Source organism: Amblyomma americanum, chromosome 1 (genome assembly GCF_052857255.1).
Source record: "Amblyomma americanum isolate KBUSLIRL-KWMA chromosome 1, ASM5285725v1, whole genome shotgun sequence".
Taxonomy (NCBI): Eukaryota; Metazoa; Arthropoda; class Arachnida; order Ixodida; family Ixodidae; genus Amblyomma; species Amblyomma americanum.
In genome coordinates this window covers 86524335-86536405 of record NC_135497.1, presented here as the reverse complement: position 1 = coordinate 86536405, position 12071 = coordinate 86524335, and the positions used below count along the sequence as shown (strand labels likewise).

The 12071-nt window shown below is 51.4% G+C and overlaps 1 long non-coding RNA gene across 1 annotated transcript; it reads right to left on the bottom strand.

The window, feature by feature from the left end:
- Positions 1 to 7715: 7715 nt before the first annotated feature.
- Positions 7716 to 11328, bottom strand: LOC144133666 (uncharacterized). The gene is made up of 2 exons (XR_013315089.1): positions 11275 to 11328; positions 7716 to 7872 (listed from the first exon to the last, which is right to left on the bottom strand). It is a non-coding gene; the product is annotated as an uncharacterized LOC144133666 (long non-coding RNA).
- Between the last annotated feature and the right edge of the window lie 743 nt (positions 11329 to 12071).

Here is a 12071-nt window from a genome sequence, read left to right as displayed (position 1 = left end):
TGCTATCGTGGTCTTCAGGATATAGTGGTCACTGCCTAGATTCTCCAGCAGGTTCTCCCACGTTGCGTGCTTCACTCCCCTGACAAACGTTAAGTCCGGACACGTATCCGGGCAGATCGAAGTGCCAAGGCGCGTGGGATGAAGTTGGTCTGTTAAGAGGGTACATTGGATCGCTTCCGCCGCGTCCTCGACCTGTATACCTTTGTGATTATTAGTGGGGTATCCCCATTGCTGTCCGCGAGCGTTGAAGTCGCCTACAATGAGGAACGAGTTGCTTTTCGCAAGTTTGCTGGCCCCTAGAAAGAGTATATCAAAATTCGCGTCCCGCTGGCGAGGCGGGCTATAGAGGTTTACTAGAAAGACACACTTTTCCTTACGCTTCTTTTTGGGAATAATTTCCGTCACTAAGTGTTCAATTTTGGTGTTGGGAATTGGGTCATGGGCTATGGCTACCAACTTTTTGCTGGTCAAGGTTGCCGTGCGTCCGCTATCGTAGCACGTATATCCCCTGAGTGACGGTGTCGTGTTAGTTTCCTGTAAAGCTATTATATCGGGTGTTGAACCTTGCGTATGTAAAAACTGCATTAGGAGTCCCTGCTTTTGGCGGTGCCCCCTGGAGTTCCATTGCCAGATTTCTAGTAGAGTTTGTTTAGCCATTGTTTTGGGCATTGTTCTGATTGGAGCCTTCAGTTCCGAAACGGCGCTCGTGTATGAGCCTGTCCCGGGCCTCGTTTGTTATTCGTTGCGTATTTTGACTTTTGACGTGGCTGCGGAAACTTTGGTCCTGCAACGCAACTTTTTGCTGTAGTAATGTGATGTTCTGTTCTGACAGGTTGAGTTGGACCTGCATGGCATCTAATCTTGCATGAGTTTGTCGGAACTGTCCTTCGGTGCGAATCATGAAATCCTCCATGCGCTGCATGAAAGTTCTGAATTCTTCGGGGCTCACTTCTAAGGGGGTTGGAGATCGTTGCACTTCGGCCGCCGGAGTCGGGGGCCGCGGTTTAATTTCCTTCGAGTTACGCGTAATATTATCTTGATCCGAGTGCGGAATCAGTGGGTTTGGAGAGCCCGCTCCCCGGCTCACCTTGACGCCGCCCTTCTTCTGTTGTTTCTGCGGCGGCTGCTGCTGCTGCTGCTTCGGCTTGGCCGTTGACCGGTTTAGCGGCGGGAAAGAGTCATCCCTGGATCGGCTCTGGCTGTGATCTCGCACGGTGCTACGGCCTCGGCTCGAGGAGCGGCCATGGTCCCGCTCCGAGCTAAGCCACCTGGGTCGGCGCTCTCGACTCAGGTGCGGGTTCTGCTGCTGCTGCTGCGGTTGTTGCTGCTGCGGCAGTTGGTGCTGCTGCTGCTACTGCTGCTGCTGCTGCTGCTGCTGCTGCCATTGTTGTTTCCGGGACTGCCGGCCGCCGGTCGTGCTGCCCCGGAGCTCCTCAGTAGTCTTGAGGCGTCGACGGCACTCCGTGGTGACGTGGTCGCCTTCGCACACCATGCATTTGGCCTTGCACGGGTGGCCTTCTGGTGGGTCGTGTGTGCCGCACGTTCTGCAGAGCTTGGTGTTCGGCGTTGGACAGACGTCCGAACGATGGCCTTGCTCTCCGCACACGTAGCAGATCTGTCTCGTAGGACAATATGGGTAGGTCTTTAATTCTCCGGATTGGTAGATGACCCACTGCGGGATATACGGGCCGTCGAACGTGATGAGCGCCGTTTCCGACTTGCCCAGCATTCTCGCTTCCAGGATCTTCACTCCTTGTGATCGAAGCCGCAGCCTCGATTTCAGTAGGGCCGGTGAATGCCCCGGCATGACGCCGTGAATTACCGCACGCTTCAGGTCGTCCGGTAGGGCTGGATAGGTGTTGTGTTGATTGCATAGGTCTGGTCATTGATCGTGAGCTTTTCGATCTTCCTGAGCACGTCGCCGATGTCCAGGTCGGGCGTGCTCGCAATCATGATGTTAGATCCGGGCCGGAGTCTTATGATGAAGTCTTCTTCCTTGATCGTTCCTCCGCTGGCCGCGACGAGGGCTTGCGTTGCCTGGTCGACACGGATTTCGCTGATTTTTAGGCCTCCCTTGGGGCGATAAATGATTTTGATATCATCCTTCGGTAGCGGCGGCGGACGTGGCCTGATCTGCCGCTGCGCTCCCGCCAGATGTGGTTTTAATGTAAAGCGCGGCACGCCACTCGCTCGCGTCTCTGCTCCGCCAGCTGCGGCTGTCGGCGCTATCTTGTTGCTTGCTTCTTCCCGGGGATCGCCTGGCCCCTTCGAGCCTTTCTTCGAGCCTTTCCTTTTTAGGCGCCGTTTGTAAGAAACAAGCTGCCAACGATCCATGTCTTCGTCTTGCAGTGGGTCGATGTCGGCCCCGTCGTCCCGCTGCGGTGGCGAGGTCTCCATGGCCTCGGTCACTGCGTCCCCAAGTCCGGGGCTCGCACTGACCGGCGGCGCGGCAGGAGATTCGTCCGTACTTTCAATATTCGCCGAACCTTGGGCCGAGGTCCGGGTAGGTTCATTCATGATAGGGTCGTCAGCATCCCGGGGTTCCATGCTGGCCGATGTCTAGACACGCAAGCACCGCACGGGGCCGCCCCGGGAGCGCGCTAGGCCTACGCTAGGCTCAGCGCTCCCGGCTGCAGGTGGCCACTCGAAAGTCCGATAAAAGTAAAAAAAATGGGCCTACCGTCCCAGGAGTGGTGTCGCCGTGGTCCAGGTGACGTTATCCGTCGATGTAGCCGAAAATTTTCGGTGGCCCACGTGAAAATTGGGTCGGAATCTTCGAAAAGACACGGAGCCGATGTGGAGTGCGTCCGTCCACATGCGAACGCCCAACGCGTCCCCCTCGGAAAGGGAAAAAAAGGTCTCTTTAAAGGTTTACACTTTCCTGCGTAATGGGCTAAACGTAGCGAAAGCTAACATGACTGTTAGGCTGCTCGGTAATGCGTTCTTATAGAACAGCGGTTGCGAGAGGTTCGTGCTGTAGAGTTTGTAGTTATTTTTTAATGCGAACTGAAGTATCCAATACATTATTAATTCTCTGTAATTTTTAATTATATCGGATGTTTGTTAATTGATGCATTGAAACGTGTCTTTTTTGCGTGTAATGTTCTTCAGAGTTACGAAGAGCCGTCTTGAGACTGGAATGAACTAAAGCTCCTGTATTCTATCTGTCCGACAATGTTCGATGCCAACTGTCAAAATCTTAGCCAGATTCGCATTGGGTTGCCATTGAGGTCATACTGCACAATGTCAGGCGTCCCACTGCACAATTAACGAAGCCATCAGCTACGCCCACATTCACAGTAAGGATGTAATGTGCTCCTCCGCAAATCACCATGAGCCAACAAATGATGACGATTTGATTATGACGATGGCACACGGTGCTTTCGTTTACTCAAGGTAGGGTAAAAGACGTATTTCCCAAGCATTTCACACTATAAAAGTTGAGCACCAGACCAAGGGAAAGCTTGTACCTATAGTGTCACTGGTGGATACCCGAAGCCAATTGGCATCATAATGCCACGAACTCTTGACATTCAGCCACGAGTCCGAGCAGTTGCCAAAACAATTAACTTGCTAATCCCTCCTGTAGCCTCCAACTGCCCCGCGATACCTTTCCTCTGAGTCGCAGACGTTGATGAGATGGAGAAGTCAAATCTTGGAAAGCAGTATGACATCCTCTGCGCATTCCTACTCTTATGCCGCCCGTCATCTCTTAATCCATTAGCAAAGCCAGAACAGCGCTTTTTAGGCGTGGGATAGAAGGGTCTTTGCAAGCGGAAACAGCGAACGCCGTCACGTGTGACGCGGGGTAAGGCGTGAACTTTGTGACGTCAGCACAACCTACCCAACAGCTCAAGAGGCGGTGCTATAAGTCATGAGTTAACACTGTAGCTGCCGAAAGACGCAACACCGGTCTCCACTACAGGACATGGAACACTGAGTCAGTTTATCAGCTCTACGACCTTCACGTCACAGGAATAGGAAAATTGCCCTTAGCTACTCATTACAACACTGAACAAACTCCCAAAATCTCAATTGATAAGAAGAATAAGAGTTTGATCCATGTCCTCCCATATCTAAAATGAAGGCAAGGCTTGTTGATCCTTCTGAAATCGCTCGCGTCGCTCAGTCTTAAAGGCCATATTTATTAACATTATGCTCAAGCGACACCAATCGACGGCGTCGCGGTGCCGTGCTCTCTTTTTTGCTGGAGCACTGCGCCCTGCGCAGACTGATCCCGGCAGCATCTAAAGCGGCTTCGGAGTTGGCCATTTTGAAGCAGTCGTGATGGACAAAAAAAGTAAGATGTGCCCTATACCAACTTCGCCCTAAATATTTGAGAACTGTTCGTAAACTTTAGTCGCACTTTAGATTTCTTTGTAATCATTTTCAACGTCATCTACTTAATCCGTTTAGCCCATTGAATTCATGTATATTCGGCATTCAAAAATTTCGTATAAAACGACACTTCTACTCTATACGCTCCAAGCAGATAATCAGCATTCAGATGACAACGACGAAGGGCGATCTGCCTCGCAGCATGTGCACGAGGCACGAGCGTCCCAGAACACGGAGCCGACCCAGCCACACCAGATGACGGCTCCGCAGCGGACCTCGACGGCTACGGTTCCGGCGGCGGCCGCAATGCCAGCCGCAACCTAGGCGCCCACCTCTCACCTGTGTACCTCGTTTGCCGAGCAGCAGAGCGGGGTGGACGAGATAACGCCTGCTCACAGCTGTGAAGCAACCATGGCCACTGTCGGCGCCATCATGCCTCTTGCGGCCGCAGCCCGGATGTGGACCTCCAGCGGCGCCCCGCCGTCTCCCGTGCCACCGCCATCCCCGGGTGAGGACGCTGGTGTCCTGGCTGTGCACGGAGGCAGCGAAGGAGACGCGGCCGCTGCAACGCCCACGTTCCCGAAGCCGGTGACGTCGCGCTACGTCTGTTCCTGGCCCACTGCCTTTGCTATGGCCAATGACGCCACCAAGCCTCTCCCGGTGGCGGTCGAGCGGCTCACCTACGACGGCTCCCCGCGGACTCCAGCGACGCATTCATTCTCTGCTGAGGGCTCTGGTGACCGTTTCCTGGGCGGAGGATGTGGAGGGGATTCGGCCGCCACCGACATGCGATCTCATCGGCAGTGCTGGCACTGGCTTCAGCCTCCGGCGAAATCCTCAGCCTCACCCATCGCCGTAGCGACTGTGTCTCGACGGAAAATCAACAACCGAGCGCAGTGCAGGCACTGTTGTCTACACTACGACGTCACGGTCGCCGTCCACATCTGTCGCGAAGCAGGCCGTCCAGAGTATCAGTCTTCGCCGCAACTGTGCCGCAACGCCAGTGGAGGTCCTCCTGTGTCGCCGTTGCCCCCATCACCAGGCACTCCGACCGACATCGCAGATGACCTCGGCGAGAGCCCTCTGGACTCGACACATACAGTAAGGCTTGTGGGGCTGTCCAGCCGAGCTGAGCGGCTCCCCTACGCTAGCGGGGATAACAGCCTGGACGATATACCGCTTAGCCCACAATAGCAACTCTGAAGACCAGAAGCCTGTTAGCCTGAAAGAATAAATCACTTTGTTTTCTGTCTCTGGCATTTCTCAAGTTGTGCCCAGAGTAACCAGTCCTATCAGATGACATAGTAGTCTCACTTGATGAAGTTGCCATACCTTTTTGAGTAGAGAAGCGGCGTGTATACGGCGTGTGTTAAGCGCCCTGTGAATTTTTTCTTTGCCTTTTTACTTTTGTTGCTGTCTTCTTTTTTTATTGCCGCCCAACCCAACCGATTTTTAATATATACTCAGTGCTGACAGAGTCAAGCGAAGAGAACCGCCAGGGTATGCAGGCTAGGTTAGAGATTAAGGAATAGAAAACAAATGAAATCGATATTTCTGTATGGAAATGTAAGAAACATCGTGGCAGGCGCTGTTTATGGAAAAAGTGGCGGCACAATTAATCTATGCCGCAGTCGATGCGCATCGCGGATATCTGTCTGTAGGAATATATGCGGCCGTAACGAAGTGGGCGTTTGCCATCCGACCAATTCATCCATTGCGCGAAATCTCACGATCTGGGTGATTTCTTAAGTCTATTTTTTATAAAAGCTTAATAAAACGCAATGTCACTGGCTAGCAATAAAGTCCGGGACTTTATTGCTTTTCGTGCTTTTTGAGCTGATGATCGCTGTAAATTCCTTTGAGCCTGCCTACAACGAAACACAACGAAACCCTAAAATCGGGTGCGTGGCCGGAGGCGGTGCTTCATCAGTCATGTTTCTGACACAGCTATTGATGCCATCACAATTTTTATAAAAAATAGAACTCAAACGCTGGTTTAATGAAGTGTCGAATCCAAACGATGACTCCGTGCATAAAATATATTAAACCACCTAGTACAGGTCTTTACAACATGCCGGATTACCCCATTCCACATGTGAATACTAAGGACTAATTCTGATGTCATACAAAAGCTTGTTTTAGGAGGCGGACAGCCAGTTGAAAATAACAAAAAACAAGGTGCGTCCGTAATTGTTCATATACTCAAAGCACAAAAAGATAAGGGTCAAGAGGCCTGCACAATCAGCTGAAAGTTATTCAGGGATAAAGAAAGATACTCTCCTTTTGGGTAGATCCAGAACACAATTCAAAAACAAATTCGACGCGCGCTGAAGAATTGTGTTTATTTTCGCGCAAGGATAGCAGTGCACCCTTAAGCAATATTGCGCTAAATGATTTCGAACTTGTGCGGATAGCAATAATGGGTTAACGTCCATAAATGCGGAATTGTACATCCTCGACTTCACATCCATAGATCCCTGGGAGTTTTCAAATCACTCCTGGCGCAATGGTGCAGGGGTGAAGCGATGCGCCACAGTAGTACGATGACAGGTGCTGCCATCTTGTGAGAAACAGGTTGCTCCTCCCGAGCAAGCTCGTGTGACCAATGGTTAACTGAACTACTACCTGTCACGGTGGGCAGATTGCCAGGTGTATGTACACCTCGGCAGGGTGGCCACAACCCAGTAACAAACAAACCAACAGAGTTGGGTTGTGTTGCATTTTATGGCACATAGGCAACTGAGGCCATTATGCGCCAAGCTCACACAAACAAACAAAAAGCGGCTAAATGCGTGCAATTCCCACAGCAAGTGCTAGCGCACTAAAAAACGCAAAGGCACCTTTTGAATGCGGCAGTCAACGCTTATCGCGTCCGCTTGCGGCCTCAATCTTCGGCGACGGATTTAATTTTTAACGCCTTGGCATTAGAAGGGTCTGCGCAAGCGGTAACTGCGAAAGCCGTCACGCGTGACGCGTGCGACCCTTGTGATGTCTTCACAACCTCGCCACCATGGCAAGTGGCAACCTGCCCGCCTGATTGTGAGCAAACTGCCCACCACCTGCCCCAGTCGGAGTTTCATTCCATGCTAAAATAAGAAAATAAAGTAAAACATAAAGTGGAATGAGAAATAACCTGCACCTGCTAGAGATTATTAGCCTTAAACCGATTAAAAATAAACGAATCGGGCCCATTCGACCAAAAATTGAACTTTATGGAAATAGCCAATTGGAAAAATAATGTCGGGCACGGTAACACAAGTGGCGTCCTAAGAGCTGAACGAGCACAGCGGGGTGATAATGCCCCGCAGAGCTGATTTATTGATGAAATATAGCTTTAAATGGATATCATTGGAGGTGGTGCAAAAGAAAACAAGAAATAAAGAGAAATAGAACAGAATTGTTGAGAATGAAGAAAAGCAAAATAATCGGCGAGGAAAAGCAGGTGTGACGACAATACAATTGGTGCAGGTGCAGATGAGGAAGACGGTGATGGCAGGTGAACGGAACTGAAGGTGCAAACGATGGAGAGGTCACCTGCAAATAATAAGAAAACAGAAAAGGGATAAGAACAAGCAAAGAGAGAGAGGGAAGAAAAAGTTTGTATGCATATTGTAGTGGTGTGCCTTTCCTCGTAATGAGTAAAAAAAAATGAATGCTTGGGCCAGACACAGTATCAATCACAAATTGATGATAACTCATGCACACAATTTGGGAATCAAACTACGAAAGAATGAGATTAAAATATTGTTGAGAGTATTTGTGAGACGGTGATTCATGTTGGATGTAAAGTGAGGATTAGAACATTCGTACAAGTGAATTATCGTTCAAACACAAGCATCCGGTATGAGATTAGATCTGTGTACAAAAGGAAAAAACCGTGACACGCAACCGCGGGGAGGACGGACACACACGCATCCACCTCTTTTGGTCTGAATTAAAGTCACTGGAACGGGATCCAGTGACTTTAGTCTGAATGGCCCCCCAGCGCCAAACGTGCCGCGGTCATGTTTGCGTTGGTGTTAGGAGAGAAGTGATCGAGGTTATCGCAACCGAAGATAGTTCGGAAGCGTCTCGCTGATGAGTGATGACAGACGCCATTCGCATGAGATAGCGGTTGCCCAACCAACGACTTCACGCCGCCGTGTGCGTTTCCTCATAGTGGGTGAACAGCGCAACAAAGGCGGTTATGGCGCTCGGCTACTGGTCCGGAGCTCCCGGGTTCCAACCCGACCGCGGCGGCTGCGTTTTTATGGAGGCAAAACGCTAAGGCGCCCGTGTACTGTGCGATGTCGGTGCACGTTAAAGATCCTCAGGTGGTCGAAATTATACCGGAGCCCTCCACTACGGCACCTCTCTCTTCCTTTCTTCTTTCACTCCGTCCTTTATCCCTTCCCTTACGGTGCGGTTGAGGTGTCCAACGATATATGAGACACATACTGCGCCATTTCCTTTGCCCCAAAACCAATTAAAAAAAAGTCGGGGCATAGGCAAGACACTGTCCTACGTACGCTGTTCACCCATCATGAACAATTGCCAACTCGCCCGAATCTCAGCTTTACTCAGCGCGTTTCCTCCGCGGATGGTTGCGGGAGACCTACGACAGTGTCCCGTCTTAGGGTAGATGTAGATAGATAATGTGGGACGTCGCCGTCGGGATGCCCGCAAGGACACACCGACGACGACACCAATCCAAATCTGTGGAATTAGGACGGGAAACGACCATGTCCATTCAAGATGGTAGTGAGCGGCATCGGCGGTAGAAGTGCTTCGGGATTGCTACGCACGCTAGGGACCCGTGAGTCAATTCCTGTTTCCTCATTGTTGTTTGACTGCCAATGTTGCCATTTGGAGGATACTAAAGACCATAAGGCTGTGAGCACCGATAATCTAGACAGGATGGATGTTCTTACTCGAGAATATGTGCTTGCACGGGATGCTAGTGTGTCTGCAAGGTCATTGCCCGGAACTCCAGCATGGGATGGCACGTGGTGTAAATTAAATGGACGAAATAAAGCGATGTCTTTTAATAATGTCTTAATAATGAATATTTTTCTCGTTTATGACGTCTGCGGCCAGTGTGGTTCGGAGGGACAAAGAGTCTATAAAAAATTAGCTGTGGTTTAAACTTTGGTTAACCCTGGTGACAAGAGAAAGCTTCCTTTGTATGGCTACGTTCACAAACGCCACACACACTGCCGAATGGATTGTCTGTAAAGCGTCAATGAAATTGCCGGTGCCCGATGGGGCACTTGCCCCTAGCCACGGCGGGGAGACTGTGGTGACGTCAGTAGGTCACATGACCTCCAACGCGACACCACATGACATCTTTAGCGTGATTCCACTGACGCTGCCCTCTTGAAAACCTAGCGTTGTGAAGCTTTCGCTTCAAACTAAACAGGTATTGTCCCGCACAAAGGCGCCACGTATTTTACGGCCTCTTCAAATGCTATTAATTCTGCACAGTAAGCACACGAAGCGGTTTCCACCCTAAACCGCCCCACATAAAGAATTCTGGATGTGTGTCGGCAGTTGGGGGCGTCCTTGCTGACACGATGTTTTTCTGCAGACATTTCAGAGTTCTGGCCGACTTGCGCGTCGCCCGCTGGGGTAGTCAGCATCGGCTTCGGCCGCTAAGGGCAGACTTGGAGATGCTGGCTAAGTTCTCCACCAGGCACGAAGTAAGTTGCCGAGAACGGGCGGGGCTTGTTAACTGGAATGTTGAGCCGGCATTCGGACATGCGAATGCTAATACGGCTTATCAATACCTTATGGCACGGGTACAATGGGCAGGTACTTGCCGGAGCGGTATGTCGCGTCAATTCTAGCGGTCAAACGCTCCACCGCCTTCTTTTTGCGGCTCGCTCAGCAGGTTGGATCGATACATGTGGCGGGATGGCCGGAGTGGTCTGCGGCATATCCTCGCGTCTCTTTACTGTATCAGAACCAGTAGTCCGGGCCGAGGTGCGGGATCCGTCTTCCACGTCCCAGCGTCGCGATTCTGCGGGCTAGAAGGGCGCCGGCGTCTCCCGATAGTCCTGGGACTTCACTGCCACAGGCCAGGATGCCGCGCAAAAATGGCGGGCCTCTGCAGAGAGTGTTTCCTTGAAGTTCCTGCGACGGGGGGACTGCAGGGAGCGGCTGGGCTGACACCCTCGTAATCCCTGGCTGGAACCTGCCTTGGTTAAGGTCCAGTCCAACAACCGAGGCGTGAGAGATGCCGGGCCGATGCGGATCCTTGCTACTAGGGGCACTAACATTCTCACGTCCGTGAGCTGGGTCATACTGGCATTCGCCGTTGGTAGGTCTTCAGAGGCGCCAGGTCTGGTTGTGTCTCGGCAGTTGGGGGCGTCCTTACTGACACGACGTTTTTCTCCAGACATTTCAGAGGGCTGGCTGACCTGCGCGTCGCCCGCTGGGGTAGTCAGTGTCGGCTTCAGCCGCTCCGGGCAGACTTGGAGATGCTGGCTCAGTTATCCAGCAGGCATGAAGTGAGTTGCCGAGAACGGGCAGGGCTTGTTAACGGGATTATTTAGCCGGCACTTGGACATGTGAATGCTAATACGGCTCATCAATACCTTATGGCACGGGTTCAATGGGCAGGTACTTGCCGGAGCGGTATGTTGCCATGGCCTCAATTCTTGACGTCAGGCGCTCGCACCGCATTCTTTTTGTGGCTCGCTCAGCAGGTTGGATCGATACATGTGGCGGAATGGCCGGAGTGGTCTTCAGCACTTCCTCACGTCCCTTCACTTTATCAGAACGAGTAGTCCGGGTAGGGTTAGTAAAATTGGTAGGGCACAGCAGCGGCGGTCGTCCAACCAACGGCGCCACGCCGCCGCGTGCGTTTCCTCATGGTGGGTGAACAGCGTAACAAAAGCGGGAAAAGGCAAGACACTGTCCTATGCATTGCGCTGTTCCCCCACCGTGAATGCTTACCTACTTGCCTACAGCTTTACTCAGTGCATTTCCTCCGCAGATGGTTGCGGGAGTCGTACGACAGTGTCCCGTGTCAGGGGACATGTGGTTAAACTATGTGGGACATCGCCGTCGTGTTGCTCGCAAGGACACACCGAAGACGACGCCCGTACAAATCTGCGGAAAAAAGGCGGGAAACGACCATGTCCCTTCAAGATGGTAGCGAGCGGCTTCGGCGGTGGAAATGTTTCGGGAATGTTAAGCGCGCTAGGGTCCCATGAGTAAATTCCCGTTTCCTCATTGTTGTTTGACCGCCATTGTTGCCATTTGGCGGATAGTAAAGACCATAGGGCTGTGAGCCCCGATGATCTAGATAGGACGGATGTTCTTACTCGAGAATATCTGCTTGCACGGGATGCTAGTGTGTCTGAAGCTGATTGCCCGGAACTCCAGCATGGGATGGCACGTGGTGTAAATTAAATAGACGGAATAAAGGGATGTCTTTTTATAATGTCTTTATAATGAATATTTTTGTCGTTTATGACGCATTTGGCCAGTGACATTAAGAGGAAGAAAGTCTATAAAAATGAGCAGGTGTTGTCCCGCCCAAAGAAGGCACGTACCTTACGGCCTCTTCAATAGCTATTAATTCTGCACAGTAAACACCCGAAGCGGTTTCTACCCCAAAACGCTCCACAGAAAGAATTCGCCCTGGTTTTGAGAGAGCAACATAAGCTGCACATGCAGACAGGGTAGTCTAGAATCCATCAGTGTAAATATGCATGCCAGGCAACATTGCCAGAGCAGCCGCATCAGCC